The 17,523-nt window shown below is 46.1% G+C and overlaps 1 protein-coding gene across 1 annotated transcript in view; it reads right to left on the bottom strand.

Annotated features, from left to right (window-relative positions):
- Nucleotides 1-17,523, bottom strand: part of SMARCC1 (SWI/SNF related, matrix associated, actin dependent regulator of chromatin subfamily c member 1) — a 542,893-nt gene that overhangs the window by 391,088 nt on the left and 134,282 nt on the right.

The raw sequence follows: 17,523 nt of genomic DNA, 5'->3' as shown, positions 1-17,523 counted from the left end.
ATGGGATCCAACCAATCTTGAAGAGACCCTGAAGCACAGCTTGGGCTCGCGAACTAATCAGTACGCTGAGATTGTGGCAGCTCTGGTGGCGGTACAGTCTGCAATTCAGAAAGGAGTCCGACAGTTGGTCATATGTACGGATTCGGACTATGTGAGACAGAATTTTGTGTCCCATTTGCCCATCTGGAAGCAGAAAAATATGTTAAATTCCAAAGGGAAACCAGTACATCATGGAAACTTGATCCGGATTTTAGATCAACTGGTAAAGGACCATGACATGACCATCTATTGGAAGAAGGTCAAGGGTCATGCAAAAGTTGACAGTCCCGACAAGCTGGGAAACGACTTGGCCGATCACCTGGCCAAGGAGGGTGCGCTTACCGGAGAATTATGGCGACCCCCAGAAGTGGAGACTGCGACTGTCCATGCTGTCACCCGACGACAGGCGAAGCAGTCCAACGACACGCCGGTGGTCCAGTGGTGCAGTGAAGTCCCATCCTTTGATCTTGTCATGGCACAGAAATCCGACCCGGTGATCGGGAGATTTTATGAGTCCATATGGAATCCGCAAGCCTGTCCCCTGACGGAAAAAGACAAGCAAGATGAGGAAATGAGGATCCTCTATGCCTCCCGAGAGAAGTTCAAACTTCACAAAGACCTGCTTATTCGGACGAGTAAGCATGGCATTGAGCAATGGGTGGTGCCTAAAGAATATCGAGGCATTATGTTGCAACATGCCCATGACGAACCATGTGCTGGACATCGAGGGGAGAATATCACCTATGAGACCCTAAAGCAAGTAGCTTATTGGCCTCACATGCGACAGGATGTACAGTTGTACACGCGAGGGTGTTTGACCTGTTGTCGTTTCCAGCCATCTTCACCATCTCACCGAGCACCACTTAGGAAGAAGGGTATCACCATGCCCTGGTCGGATATCCAGATTGATTGGGTTGGTCCTGTAGTTCGATCCACTCGTGGTAACAAGTACTTGCTTACTGTCACCTGCATGTTCACCAAGTGGGTGGAGTGTCTGCCTGCACCCAACTGCACGGCAGAAACCACGGCTACCTTACTACTGAATCATGTGTTCAGCCGGTGGGGTTTGCCTATGCGAGTGGATTCAGACCAAGGTTCTCAGTTCACGGCAGAGGTGATTCAACAGATGTGGAAGATGCTTGGAGTAAAGAGTAAGTTGCACATAGCTTACCGACCTCAATCTTCGGGACAAGTGGAAAGAGCTAATCGCACCATCGTGACCATTCTGAAGAAGTATGTGTCATCCTCAGGTAAGAATTGGGACATGGTCTTACCATTGGTCCTTATGGCGATTCGTTCCACACCCCACCGTTCCACGGGAGTGTCTCCTTTTGAGATGATGACAGGTAGGGAAATGACATTACCAATTCATTTGTTGTACAGGACTAATGATGTGAACTTGTCCAGTGCTACCTCCACTCACGAATATGTCACCCATTTGCGTAAGCATTTGCAAAGTGCCTTTGCCTTTGCTCAGAAAAACTTGGAAAGTAGCGCTAGAGGTAGAAAAGCCTATTATGATCAAGGGACTACCTCTAAAGAATACCAAATTGGCGACAAGGTATTCTACTTCAATTTTGCCAGAAACAAGGTTAAAGAAAGGAAGTTTCTGCCGAGTTGGCGTGGTCCATTCCCAATAGTGGAAAAAGCTTCACCTGTGGCTTACCAAATTTGCCTCAAGAAAAATACTAAGGGTGAAGACACCCTTAAATGGGTCCACATCAATCAGTTGAGACCACGTCATCCCAGTCATTTGATTCCAGACGTATGTGTTGATGAAACGAACTGTACTAACACCCCAACAGCATAGTCTGTTTTCTTTGTACCTTGCAGATGCAGAAAAGAACCCTGATGATCGTGTTCTTGATCTCCGTGCTGCTGGGATCGTGGTCCAAGATGATCGAACCTGGTCCCATGTCTGGAGTTGTTCTGCAAGATACCCCTGGCTTCCTGATTACCCAGTCCCAGATTGTTCCCCAGAAAGTAGTTGTGTCCCTTGACCCAATGCATGTACTACTGAAACATTTCAATACGAGTAACTTATCTCTGTCTGCCGTTACCTCTTCCTGGTTTCACAATTATATGCAAAATGCCCGTGCACAAGTGAAGAACATTTTGCATCAACTGGACAAAGTCATGGTACAACCTATGCAACCTTATAATTCCAGGTCCAGATCTAAGCGTTTTCTGGGTCTTGCCGGTGGTTTGATTTTTTCGGCCATTGGTTCACTTTTTGGTATTTCCATGTCTGTTGCCAACGTAGTTTCTGTCCAAAAGCTGCAGGCCAATATACATGCCATCCAAGCAGACTTGAAAGCCATTGAGACCAAGTTGGTAGTCCAACAGAGCCAACTTGTTGCCCAGGGTAAAACTATTGCTGATACGGTCACTCTTGTGAATTTACATACACATAAAATTAGTGCTAACACAGCTGATTTGTTGACAATTAAAGGTACCATGAATGAAGACCGTGTGTTTATACAACCTGTTAAGGACCTTATTCAGGATTTATTTAGGGAAGTAGATACTAGTGTTAGTAAGCTAATGCAGGGACAGATACCAACGTACCTAATACCATCTGAGGTTGTTAAAGATGCCTTTGCCAAAGTTACCCGTTTGTCTATTGAACCGGTTCAAATTCAAATTGCATTTCATTTAGGTACTGCCCTTCCCCTTTATTTGGATATGGAGCGTATGGAAATTGCCTTCATCCTTAATTTGCCATCTATTATGCCTGAGAATGTATACCAGCTTAAACAAGTTGTAAATGTAGGTACCTGGCATGAGAATTTGTACCTTAATGTTGATACACCTAAGTATGTTGCTTACCAACAGGATGCTCCGCAACATTATTTGGTCCCTAACTTAGACCTTTGCCACAAAACTAAAGATGTTAATTGGCTATGCCCTGGTAAACCTTTCCTGAAAGACACAACAGAAGCTCTTTGTGGATTGTCCACAGAGAATGTCCAAGAGAAGTGTAAGGTTACCGTATCAAAATATGATGATTTTTCTGATACCACTGTAGCTGTACTGGATACGGTATGGTTAGTTAGCACACCTAGTACTGAACTTACTGTCACCTTTCAGAAGCATGATGTAATCAACCGTTACACTCTTCCTTGCAATGTTTGTGTGATCGCTGTACCCAAGTATGCTGTTGCCCATGTAGGAGGAGTTTCCCTGTTTTATCTTGACACAGACCCAGTTGTTTCTGAATTGGAAGTGCTTGATGTATTTCGTGGACATCCTATTGACTTTGCTATGGACCTTATACCATTTTTACAGTCCAAAGACTCTCACACTGTTGAATTATCTGTTGACCATGAGACTCTCGAGGTTGCAGATTACAAACGTCGTCCATCTGATGTCACCCAGTTCCACATGTCCACTCACGTTGTCATCCCACTTTTGACCATCTCGTGGGTCATCATGCTCCTGTGTGCTGTAGTGTTTTGGAGAGACCTTCGTCATTTACGCTATCGCGTAAACACTTTGTCACCTACGGCAATGAGATTGCAAGACTTTATGTAGTTACCTTTAACCAGAGTTTTGCCAACAATTTATTCCGTTTCACTTTTCTGTACTAATATGCTTTGCTTTGCATGATGTGATTTTCATGATCTATGTGATTATGGTTCATGATTTGTTTGATTAATTTCATGTGTTAAGACTTTTTAACTAACTGCACATGCGGGTTCTATTATTCAGTATTTTGCTGTATTAGCATTTGTGATTTCCTTGTGAACATTATTTTGCTTAATTGAACTGTTTGAAGAGTGTTAGTTTGCATTAGTTGGGATTTATTTTGAAACTTTTTGTAGTTTTGACCATGAAGTTTGTACCTGAATCCTGACTGAACTGTCTGGCTTATTTTTGTAGTTAGGTTGGAGAAGGCCTTTACTCCTTTGTAGTAATTTCCATCTCCAAGGGGGGGAATCTGTAGGAGTATTTGCTGTGATCTCGCCTACCCTGTGTGCATATGAGAGCACCTTTACAGACAAAATGGACGCTGCAACCTTTCACCTATATGTCTGGCTACCAACTGTGCAGAAGGCAGCATTCCAGCTTGTAATAGATTTACTGAAGCCTGCACCACCTCCAAGGTCACTCTGTATCTGGAGAAAATGCATGTCCTTGGGAGAGAGGGAGAGAGAGTACGAGATAAGACGGACAAAGGAGGCTTCATACAGATGTTGGGAGTACATGAGGGGATTATTTCTGATTGGCTCCCTGAAAACTGATGGATCTGAGAAGCGGGAACAGAAAGGGACTAGTTCCTAAGAGTTGCTGAAGAACTAAGAAGAAGAACAGAAGCAAAGAAGAAGATAACACTTGCATTTCTGCAAGCACCTGATTTTCCTAAGAGACTTACTGATAATACCTGGCAAAGCTTCTCCCCAGGTTACAGCTGTCTACAGGATCTATACTGAGTCTGTATCATATGTGGCTGATCAAGACAAGTGCATCACCTGAGCTTGTGGGACCTCGCTGAGACCTTCGGCTGAGGCATTGGAAGGAATCTGATCTGGAAACCGGGACGGTGAGATCATAGTTTACTTCCTTCAGGCTGGGTTAGATAATTAGTCTGTGCTCGGACCCATCAGATGTGTGACGTCAGGATTTATGATCTCTAGTTGCTGTTAGCCTAGTATAAGATTTGTGTGGTAATCATTAGGATCTTGGTATTGTGTTTATCTGTCATTACAGATTTTAGCCATAGGATAATCATAGTTATTCTCTATATTTTTGGGTATCATTGTGTGTGCAATCAGGAATTGCTGATGCTATAAGCTGATAAGAGTTTTCTATATTTTTGTATATAACGCTGTATAAATAAACTAATATATTCCATTGGTCTGTCCGTTATTTTCCATGCAGCTAATGTTGGGCAGAGGCCACGCCCCCTAGACATAAGCGAGTACATAGGTAGGAAATTGGCCTCTTACAAAAACATATATATAATCCCCTACAGGTAACCCCTAAATATTCTAGAGACTGCAAAGAAACCAGACGGCGGATGACCACCTTTACTAGCCAAGGTAAGAACTGCAAAAAATATTGTACCACTCGGACAGAGACTGCCGACTCTCTTGATAAGAAGTTTCCCTGATTAGCCAGTCATCTAGATATGGAAAAGTAGAATTCCCTCTATCCTGAGGGTCACTGCCACCACTACGAAAACTTTGATGAAAGTGGGAGGGGCTGTTGCGAGACCAAACGGTAGAGCCCGAAACTGAAAAAAAAAATGGTGACCGAGAATCACAACCCGAAAAAAAGGGTTGGAGACCAGTCCTGATAGGGGGTGTGGCTTGGATCTCTTTCAGGGAGAGAAAACTAACAACTTATAGCAGCAGCTTCAGAGAGCATTTTCCATCTCACAGATAGGCTGCAGAGAATACCTTCTCCTGCTTTAGACTTAGCCTGGCCTCAGAATGACATCCTATAGTATATCTCCTATCAAACTGAGCTCTCTTTTTCATCAAGCACTGCCATTTCCTCCCCTCACCCTCCCCACTGACAGTTTGAACTTCGTGGGTGTGGCTTGGATCTCTTTCAGGGAGAGAAAACTAACAACTTATAGCAGCAGCTTCAGAGAGCATTTTCCATCTCACAGATAGGCTGCAGAGAATACCTTCTCCTGCTTTAGACTTAGCCTGGCCTCAGAATGACATCCTATAGTATATCTCCTATCAAACTGAGCTCTCTTTTTCATCAAGCACTGCCATTTCCTCCCCTCACCCTCCCCACTGACAGTTTGAACTTCATGGGTGTGGCTTGGATCTCTTTCAGGGAGAGAAAACTAACAACTTATAGCAGCAGCTTCAGAGAGCATTTTCCATCTCACAGATAGGCTGCAGAGAATACCTTCTCCTGCTTCCACCCACCCTACCCCTCTACCCACCCACCCCTAGAGTGACATGTCTTATATAACCTCCCTATCAACCCACTCATTACTTTACCTCACCCATTTCTATTCTTCTATCACCTTCTCCCACTACTCCAACCAGAGTTACACCTAATCACACTGACCACCCTTCAACATCTTCTGTCCTTCTGTGACTGTTCTCTTGTGCTTGACTGCTTAAATATTTTAAATTTAAATGCTTTACTTTTTGTCTATTAGATTGTAAGCTCTTTGAGCAGGGACTGTCTTTCTTCTGTGTTTGTACAGCGCTGCGTACACTTTGTAGCGCTCTAGAAATGTTAAATAGTAGTAGTAGTAGTAATATGTAGATAAGCTTCCATCAGATCTAAGGCACGAACTACCACTATGACGTATTCAAGCGTCTCTATACGAAAACAAGTGACATTGAAAACACAATAGACGGCCTTGAAAAATCAAAATAGGATGAAGGAATCTTCCTTCTTAGAAACTACAAAGTAAATGTCTTGAAGGCCCAAGAACTGCAGTAGAGTGTCCCCTACCGCGCCCACATTGTAGCAAGAGCGACAAAGAAAAATGTAGAAAGACAGCGGAAAGAAGGCTGTCGAAGGATGAGGCATAGCCATCTCGAAGAAAATCTCCAAGATCTACTGGTCAAAGGTAAAAAGGGTCCACTTCAGCAGAAGAAAGTGGAAATAGGAACTGTGAACTACAAAATCCTACAGTTGGATCGTAGACCACTGCCGACATACTTGGAGATAGCGATGTAAGTAAAGGCTGTCATCGAGAAATTACGTCATCACCCGAAGCTAAAGAAGTGAAAACAAAAGTAGAGTTTGTGCAGCGCTGCGTACACTTTATAGTGCTATATAAATGCTAAACAGTAGTAGCAGAAGTAGTAGTTAAATAAACAGACAAATAAGAAAACATCTCATGAATTGCCAGGCGCTGCAGTTGTACAAAATACCATTCAGGCACATATGTTATGCAAAGAAATATGTCTCAAAATGCAATACATACCAGACAGTAACCGCCTGAAGATGCTGCCCCTGCCAAGAAACCACCAGTGGCTTTGTGCTAGAGACAAAACTTGAGTGTGCTAGAAATGAAGCTACCTGAGTTAACATACCTGGGCATTATTATATTTATTTAATTATTTATTTCCACTGCCGAAGCTGCAGTCAAAACCATACGTGAGTATAACTATGCCTGGGAATAGAAAACTGCACATACATAAAGTGAAATGATGGCATATTGAAAAACATTCTGAAAGTTGTAAAAACTGCAACTAGAACTGTGCACTACCTACATATTCTGAAGGTAGATATTAAATTAAAGACATGGTACAGTGTCAACATTGGGGACCCACAGACAAAAATCACCCTAGATTACAGAGCACCAAACAAACAGGTTGTCCATACGCTGTGCATAAAGTAGCCAGCAAGCAAGCATTCCATGGAAAACATACATTGCATAGAAGTGTAGTCTAATAGCCCAGTGGACTAATCCTGGGGCAACCACGAATACACTTGTGGATCTCAACCTGACGGTCTTTAGAAAAAAGAAAAAACCTGGAAGACTCTCCTGGAACTTCAACCTGAAGACCAGATTTCTTCTTCAAGAACATGTGGTAGATAACCCAGGGAGAACTCCCCTTCTCCTGCGAATCTCCAGACTAACCCAGAAACAATACCTCCGTTCCCTTCTGCACTCCTGAAAACAAAGGAGAATCAGAGAAGCGCTTCCACGGAGAAGAAGTTGCAGCTGCGGGCAAAAATGGCAGCATTCCGCGTCAAAATCAAAAGAATGAGGGAAGTTCGACGGAGAAAACACGAAGGACATTGAAGCAAACGCGACAGACCGGGCCAAATGAAGAAGCAGAAAATCGCTAACACCGGCAAAGAAGAGGCACCGAAACGGACGTCTAATTCCGTAGAAAAAACTTGTACGAGCTGAGAGCAGTTACACCCCGGCGCCAACAAAAACATGTTTTAGTGTATCCTGCATAGCGGAGCTCTCTCCGCCCGAGAAACGCTTCATGCCTTTTTTTTTTTTTTTTTAACAAACCACCGCTACTAAAACGCAAGGAAACGTAGGAAAATAATCCTGAAGAATAAAATCGCTCGTTAAAGCCATGGTTACTGTATTATTCTCTTCTGTTAGCCTTTTTTTTTTTTTTTACTGAGCTAGGAAAGAAAAAAACTCCTGAAGCATGATAGATCAGAATAGAGCTGCCCGCTTGTTAGAAGTCTGGGGAAAGAAAAGGCTTCTTCTTTAAATATCCTTATAATATCCATTTATTTGTTTTAATTCTTTTAAAGTAAAAGTGGCTGCCTCTCCCAAAGGCAATACATCTTTACATCAAAAGAGTAGCCCTTCCCAGCTAAGTATGGGAGATGGGGAGGAAAGGGGGGAGGGACTCGGGGACACCCGAGTTTAACACCCCAGAGGCTGGAAAAGAAAAGAAATCCCTATCAGCCAAGCCTCTAACTGAGGTTCCTGCACAGAAGAACTATTATTATTATTATTAGCTTCTAAAAGAGAAAGAAAAAGAGAGAGACTAATGGGCTCACCTCCTGCCTGCTGGAGACTGAGAAAATACTGAGGCTAGGGTCACATGGCCAGGGCTCTCATTGGTTCTCTAGTCTTAGAATTTTCTCAGTCTCCACCTGCTGGTAGGCGTACACAACCCATCAGTCCAATCTTGGTCCAGTCCGGAGGTACGCTAAGCAATTGAGGTTTCACAGCAGTAACAGGGATTTTCCATGGACAACAGGATAGGTCAGCCACACACTTATGATGTAATCCAACAATGCCATGGATGCATTAAATCTTCTAAAGTTCAGGAAAGTTCTTTCTGAGCATGTGCAAGCCACCATTAACCATCATGCCCGCCAATTTCAACTCCAATGTATTCTCCAGCTGTAAACAGGTTCATCCCAAGTGGGATGATGGACAGTTTCTGTAGCTGACTCATCCTGCCATCCCTGTAAACCTCCAATACAGGCAGCCTACCTCATTCTCTTCATGGATGAGCAGGATGAGACAGCCATACACTAGTAACTCCCAAGCAGACAGTTGAGAAGAAGTGCTATATAGGGGGGTGTTCATCCTTGGAGCATGCTATGGTTAGGATGAAGCTGCACGAGAAGGCCAAGTACAAGACTAGTGGTCCGATGATCAAAAGTAAATGTAGGTGCTAGAGGCCACTAGCACAGGACTGGTATAGTGGCAACCTCAACCCCCCCCCCCCCCCCCCGCCAAATATCTCAGCACTGACTGGAGGAGGGAGTAGCACTCTCTCCCTCTTTCCAGTGTCGCCCTGCCCAATACATCCTGTGATTCGCTGGCAGTAGTTTCTCTACCATAACAATGTACATGCAGTAGGAACCCCAGAAACTACTTTCATCATTTAATGCTAATAAAATGCAGGATCATGCATCTGAGCTACAAAAACCTGAAGAAACTGTACAGTTTAGGGGTGAAGACCTTTTGTGCACAAAAGAGTGGGGCTTGGGTGTGAATGTATGTGATCATCTTAAGGTGGCCAAACAGGCAGAAAAGGTGACTGTGAAAGCTAGGAGGATGCTTGGGTGTGATTGCATGTGATCATCTTAAGGTGGCCAAACAGGCAGAAAAGGTGACGGTGAAAGCTAGAAGGATGCCTGGGAGCATAGGGAAAGGAATGGCCAGTAGGAAAAAGGTGATGATGCCCCTGTATAAGACTATGGTGAGACCTCATTTAGAATATTGTGCACAAATCTGAAAACGAGAATATACAGGATAGCATCGGTCCAGAGGGCGGCTACTAAAATGATCAGTGCTCTTCGTCATAAAGTGTATGGGGACAAAGATCTCAATACATATACTTTGGGAAAAAGGTAGGAGAGGGGAGACATGATAGAGACATTTAAATACCTAAACGGCATAAATGTACAGGAGGCGAGTCTCTTTCAATTAAAAGGAAGCTCTGGAATAAGGGGGCATAGGATGAAGGTGAAAGGGGATAGACTCAGAAGTAACCTACTTCTTCAAGGAAAAGGTGGTGAATTCGGGGAATGGCCTCCTGGTGAAGTGGTGGAGACGAAAACAGTATCTGAAATAATGAGAGCTTGGAGCTATGCACAGGATCACTAGGAGTGATAAGGAGAGCAGATGGCATAGATGGGCAGACTGGATAAGCCATATAGCGCAGGTACTTACCTGAAGCAGGCGTCATCAGAGGACAGGAGACAATGAGGCATATTTTCAAAGCACTTAGCCTTCCAAAGTTCCATAGGTTTCTATGGAACTTTGGAAGGCTAAGTGCTTTGAAAATATGTCTCTTTGTATTCTCAAAAGTGGGCGATGCCGACCCTCGTTGCCTGGGCCAGAATTTACAAAAGTCTAACAAAAACCATCTCGCCCGCCACGAGAACACAGTCTCCTCAGTTTAATACTACACTAAAAAACAGAGTAAAAAAACTATGAAAGACAACTCCAAGGGGAGGTTGGAGGAATTGTAAGAATATAAAGCTTGCTATCCTCGGAGAACGCCTGCTACAGGTTGAGTACCTGCGCTATCTACGAGAACAAGAAGGCTTATAATTCTCACAAGTGGGAATCCCTAGAATCCAGGCTCACCAAAAACAACAAACATTGGTCAATTGGGACTTGCAATGACGAGGACATAACACAGATTAACCTGAAATTATATACAGTCTGAATGCGAGTGCAGCATGAAACAGAATAAAACAGGTCTAGGAGGGTGCAGTTGGATTCTAGACCCCAGATTCTGTATCACTATCTGATTGAACCAACTGTTGAATCAGGTATCCTGCTCTAGGCAGTACTGTGATGTGAATGTGTGGACTGAAGACCACATTGCAGTCTTGCAAATTTCTTCAATGGAAACTTACCGCAAGTGGACTACCGAAGCAGCCATGGCTCTGACTTTATGAGCTGTGACATGACCCTCTACAGCCAGCCTAGCCTCGGCGTAAGTGAAGGAAATGCAATCTGCCAGGCAATTACCCACCTTGAATGAATTCATTCAAAAAGGCGTTAAATAAACCCTAATAAATATATAAATTACACATGAGATCAAAAGAAACAAAAAGCTGAGAGGACTGTCTGTGGGGCCTGGTCCGCTCCATGTAGTAGGACAATGCTCTCTTGCAATCCAAGGTGTACAAGTTGCTTTCAGCAGGATGGGCATGAGGTCGGGGAAAGAATGTTGACAAGACAATGGACTGGTTCAGATGGAACTCGAACAACACTTTAGCCAGGTGTATATAGAGAACTGTTGTGATGAAACTTAGTATAAGAAACATATACGACTAAGGCCTGAACAAATATTTATAATCATCATTAAAATCATAAAACATCACGTTTTATGATTTTAATGATTATAAATATTTGTCTTACAGATGATATCATATATGTTTATACATGTTTTTTAGAATTTTTAAAAATGTTTTATATATGTTGAATCAATTTTTAAATAATTGTTTTTTATTTGTTGAATCATGCTTATGGCATTGTTATTATGTATGGCTATATATGTTTTTATACTTGTGTTTTGTTTTCATAGTTTGTACCCCTGACGCAGCCTGAGGGCGAAACATGGCCACGTCGGGTATTGTTCCAATAAATGCATTTCATTCCACTGCTTTGTTGTTTTTTATATAGAGTTTACAACAGCTTTTTAAACAACTTACCAAGTTGTCTAATAACTATAATTATTAAAAAAAAAAAAAAAAGGAAGTAGATACCAGTCCAATAGTTTCATGGGGGCTATCCAGTCTTTTGCGTCAAGAACCACGTGTATTAACAGTCTGCTGGAAGGTGAAATTAGACCTTACCTGCTAATTTTCTTTCCTCTAGATCCTCCAGACCATTCAAGACGCTTGGGTTATGCACTCCTACCAGCAGAGGGAGACTGAGAACACTAAACCTTCTTATACAAGTAGCCTGTGCAGACCTTCTACTAACCAGTAAAACAGTAACAAAGCAGAGGAACAAAACACCTCCACCTAAACAAAACCACTGAATCCACACTCAGATCTCCTCCCCTTAAACGGGGGAATTCAACTGCAGATGGGCACAAACGGTACCACAAACTGCCCTTAGTAAAACTCCAGGACCCAAATCACAGGAGCTACTAGAAATATCAGCAACTGATGTCTAAAGAAAATATCATATTGAACTGTCCAATACACTGGGTGGGCTCTTGAACGGTCTGGAGGATCTAGAGGAAGGAAAATTAGCAGGTAAGGCCTAATTTCACCTTCCTCAGCACCTTCAGACCGTTCAAGACGCTTGGGACGTACCAAAGCAGTAAACACATCTAAGGGTGGGACCTGCGAAGCCCAGAGGACAGGACTGCAGCTCCAAAACTGGCATCCTCCCTTGCCTGTACATCACTCTGTAATGTTTGACAAAAGAATGCAGGAGGACCACACTGCCGCTCTACAAATGACCACCGGTGGAACAAACTACTCTGTGCCCAAGAAGCCGCCATCCCCCTAGTGGAATGTGCCTTGAGCCCCACCGGCACCGTACAGCCATGCAATATGTAAGCTGAAGAGCTGGCATCCTTCAACCACCGAGCTATAGATGCCTTAGAAGCAGCCGCTCCCTTCTTGGGCCCCCATGAAGGACAAATAACCTGTCCGAAGACCTGAATTCCTCCAACGTACGCAAGTAAACCTTCAACACTCTGCGCACATCCAATTTCGCCAAACAACGCTGAGAAGCATCCCCCATCCAGTCCCCCAAGACCGGCAACAAAATCACCTGATTGACATGAAAGGAGGCTACCACCTTAGGCAAAGACGAAGGGACTGGACGCAGCGAAACCTTTTCCTTAGAAAACCACAGAAACAGAGGCCTACATGAAAGAGCCTGAAGTTCCGAAATCCTGCGAGCCGACGATATAGCTACCAAAAAGACCACCTTCATAGTAAGGTCTTTTATCGAACAAACTCCAAGGGCTCAAAAGGAGAACCCGCCAAAGAGTCAAGAACGATATTAAGATCCCACTGAGGCACTACCGGCCGCTGAGGAGGACGAAGCAACTTCACCCCTCTCAAAAAACGGACCACATCCGGGAAAGACGCAACCGACCTGCCCTGCACCTTATCCCGAAAACACGCCAAAGCAGCCAGCTGCACCTTCAAAGATGACAATGAAAGGCCCTTCTCAAAACCATCCTGCAAGAAATCTAATATGCACGACACAGAAGCTGTCGAAGGGACACACGCCCGGTCCCCACACCAATCTTCAAATATGCGCCACACACGCACATAGGCCAAAGACGTCACACGTTTGCAAGACTGCAGCATCGTCTGAATCAACTGAGGGGAAAAACCCTTTCCTTCTCAACCGTTCCCTCTCAAGGGCCACACTGTAAGAGAGAACCGATCCGGCATGACAATTGGACCCTGACATAACAGCACCAGCTCCCCAGCTGCAGAGGCTCGCCTTCTAACAAGCGCATCAGATCCCGAACCACGGCCGACGCAACCAATTCGGAGCCACCAACAACACCGGACCCGCATGACATTCTACCCTCTGTAGAACTCGACCTATCAAGGGCCATGGGGGAAACACGTACAGCAACACCCGCTGAGGCCACGGAAGGACCATCGCATCTATCCCTTCCGCTCGTGGATCCAGACGCTGACTGAAATACCAAGGAACCTGAGCATTCTGTGCCGACGCCATGAGTTCCACTACTGGCATTCCCCACTTTAGAACTATCTGGTCGAACACCGACCGGTGCAGAGACCATTCACCGGGGTCCAACATGTGTCTGCTTAGAAAATCCGCGTTCACGTTGTCCACCCCGGCCACGTGCGCCGCCGAAATCTGCACTAGATGCCTTTCCGCCCAACTCATGAGCAGAGCTGTCTCGATTGCCAACCGCGACTCTATGTACTGCCCTGCCCGGTTGACATTACGCTACCGCTGTCGCATTGTCGGACATGACTTACCACCTTTCTGACACACACTTGAGCGAAACGCCAACAAAGCTAGCCAAATTGCCCTCGTCTCCAACCGGTTGATAGACCACTGAGCTTCCTCCGTCGACCACTGCCCCTGCGCGGACCGACCAAGACACTGAGCTCCCCAGCCCAGCAGACTGGCATCCATTACCAGAATCACCCACTGAGGAAGTTCCAACAGCATGCCCTTTTTCAGATGGGCCGAGCACAGCCACCACTGGAGAGTGCGCCGAGAAAGCCCCCCTCAAGGCAACCGCAACTCCAAACTGTGTACCTGGGGAGACCACCGGGACAACAGAACCGCCTGAAGCTGACGCATATGCCCCCTGGCCCATGGTACTTCCCTCTATTGTCGCTGCCATGAGGCCCAGAACCCGAAGGTACATTCGAACCATCGGACTATGAACGGACATTAACAGCCAGACCTGCTGCTGAAGAGAGGCGATCCGAGAATCCGGCAGAAAAACACGACCCACTGCCGTGTCAAACCGCCCTCCCAAGTACTCCAGACTCTGCGATGGGATCAACAGACCTTTTGACTACATTCACTACCCATCCGAGCAATTCCAGAAACGCGACCACCTGAGCCGCCGCCGTAACACTGAGCCCGAGACTTTGCCCGGATCAACCAGTCGTCCAGATAAGGAGGCATCAGAATTCCCTGCCTCCGCAAAGCCGCTGCTACCACCACCATTATCTTGGAGAAGGTGCGTGAGCCGTTGCCAGACCAAAAGGCAGAGCACAGAACTGAAAGTGCCTCCCTAAAACAGCAAAACGAAGGAAACGCTGATGGGTCTCTCGAATCGGCGCACGTTGCAGATACGCTTCCGTGAGGTCCAGTGACGTGAGAAATTCCTCCCTGACGAACAGCCACTATGACCGAGCGCAGAGACTCCATGCGGAAGGATGGCACCTTGAGCGCTCCATTGACCCTCTTGAGATCTAAAATGGGTCGAAACTGGTCCTCCTTCTTGGCACCACAAAGTAAATGGAATAACAACCCATTCCCTGCTCGTGCCGAGGACGGGTACCACAGCTTCCAACTGGATTTAAGCGACCAGAGTCCTCTTGAATAGCCTTTAAATTGTCTCGAGAGTGACAAGGAGAGGGAAGAAACAGATCTGGCAGCGGGTGCTCGAACTCGAGCGCATAAACCGTCGCGAACGACCTCCAGCACCCACTGATCTGAAGTAATTTGGGTCCACCCCTGGTAAAACAAAGTCGCGCCCTGACCTTCACCAGAGGCTGGACCCGCACACCTTCAAAAGGAGGACTTATTACCATTTCCAGCACCTCCGGAGGAGTCCCGACCTCCTTGACGACCCCCTCGAAAGGACTTGCGTCTACTGGAAAAAAACGGCTTTAGAAGGAGATACAAATCTGCCCGGCCTGTATCGCTGGCTTATAAACCGACCTCTAGCCGAACTACCTCGACTAGCCGCCTTATGCCGTAACTCCGGCAACCGTGAGACCTTGGTAACTCCAAGACCACTCATCAGTTTATCCAAGTCCTCTCCAAACAACATAGAACCTTTGAAAGGTAGAGAACACAACTTTGCTTTAGAGGCCGCATCTGCCACCCAGCCCTTAAGCCAAAGAGCCCTGCGAGCCATCACCGCCAGAGCCATATTCTTAGCCGAAGCCCTTAGCAAATCATAAAGGGTGTCCACCAAAAACGAAGACCTCATCTCCAATTTGGCCAGGTCCTGAACCAAACCAGTCCTATCTAACGCAGGCTCATCCAAGAGCTTCTCCGCCCAACGGAACAAGCTCTGGCTACCAAGCCCCCACGCACAGAGGCTTGCAAGGCCAAAGCCAACAATCAAAGCTCCGCTTCAGAAAGGACTCTAGCTTCCTATCCTGAAGATCCGTAAGGTTGTACCGCCATCCACCGGAATGGCCGTAGCCTTAGTACCCCGCCGTAACCACCGCATCCACAGTAGGTGGTTTCAGCAGGGCCAAATCTTCCGGAGGCAAGGGATACAGCCGCGCCATAGCCCTAGACACTACTACTATTTAGCATTTCTATAGCGCTACAAGGCGTACGCAGCGCTGCACAAACATAGAAGGAAGACAGTCCCTGCTCAAAGAGCTTACTATCTAATAGACAAAAAAAAATTAAGCAAATCAAATCAGTTAATGTTGTACAGGAAGAAGGAGAGGAGGGTAGGTGGAGGCGAATGGTTACAAGTGTTACGAGTCAAAAGCAGCCTCCGGCACAGACCATTCCTGAACATAACATACATAGTAACATAGTAGATGACGAGAAAAAGAAAAAACCCATGTCTCTAATGTCTGAATTCATGGGAAAGGAACAGGAGGCTCTCCGTAATCCCCTTAACCAAGGGATCTACCTGGGGTCCCTCCACAGAGGAGTGGCCGCCGGAGAAACTTCAAAGCAGAGATCACCTGATCAATGAGCTCTAACAATTCTCCTTATGAAAAATGCGAACCACTGAAGAATCTTCCCCAGCCTTAGCCATCCTGACCCTCAGACTCATCTAAGAGATCCTCTTCTCCTGGGTCACTCCATACCTCCGACCCAGGCAGAGATCTCCATATGCTCCGAAATATCCACCCGCGGGCACTTACTCTCCCACTGAGCTAGCAGCCTTCGGGGAACAAACAGCCAGAGAGGGACCAGCTCTCCAGGCATTATACAGGACCAAACAAACTCAGGGGGGAAACCAGACCCCCCCCCCCCCCCCCCCGAAGCCCCAACAACACTTCGCCCAGTCTCCGCGACGGACCCCCCTCGCTTCCGCGGCGGCAGGTTCCATCGCGTGATCCGCAGCTAAACTAGGCACGCTTACCCGCCACACACGGTTCACCTGGCGCCGGTACGGAATGCGCGGCCAAAAAGGCTGCGCTTCCTGCCAAAAACGGCTCCATCGAGGTCGACCCGGGACGCGCAGCCAAAATGACGTTTCCCGCCAAAACCGGCCCCACCGTTGCCGGCCCGGAATGTGCGGATCCAATTGCCGCCCAACATCTCCGCTGACTCAGTGGGAAAGCACGGGGGGCAAGAGCGCTGACAACGTAGGCTCCCCACAAATTTTACATTGGCCACCTTTCACTTCAATGCCACGCTTCGCGCAAAACCGACACCTCGCCGGCTTAGACATAATGGCCACAAACACAATAAAAACAAACAGTTGCTTTGTGCTCTGACAGACTAATAGGGAAAACCCCCTAAGGCATGAACGGCCAAAATAGCCGCCTTTACTTTATTTTTTTTTTTTAAACCTCGTTGCTGATGCCTAAACACCTCAAGGGTACAGAACGAGGTCTGTAGCCAGGTCAAGCAGTCCTCCAGAGGAAGAGCATAGGGGGAGGGACCCGGCCACCCGGGTGTGACACCCCACAGGGAATAAGAAGCCCCTTAGAACTTACACCCTGTAATAGAGATCCAAGTGTGGTTCTCTAGCATTTACAACCCAACCTAGAAACCCCAAACAGGCCTACCAGACAGAGTACATGCACATGCACACATCTACCCTCTGCTGAGACTGAGAAATACTGGTTAGTAGAAGGTCTGCACAGGCTACTTGTATAAGAAGTTTTAGTGTTCTCAGTCTCCCTCTGCTGGTAGGAGTGCATAACCCAAGC

The sequence above is a fragment of the Microcaecilia unicolor genome, chromosome 1 (genome assembly GCF_901765095.1).
Source record: "Microcaecilia unicolor chromosome 1, aMicUni1.1, whole genome shotgun sequence".
Taxonomy (NCBI): domain Eukaryota; kingdom Metazoa; phylum Chordata; class Amphibia; order Gymnophiona; family Siphonopidae; genus Microcaecilia; species Microcaecilia unicolor.
Note: the sequence above shows the minus strand (reverse complement) of the source record. Positions and strands in the feature narration are given on the sequence as shown.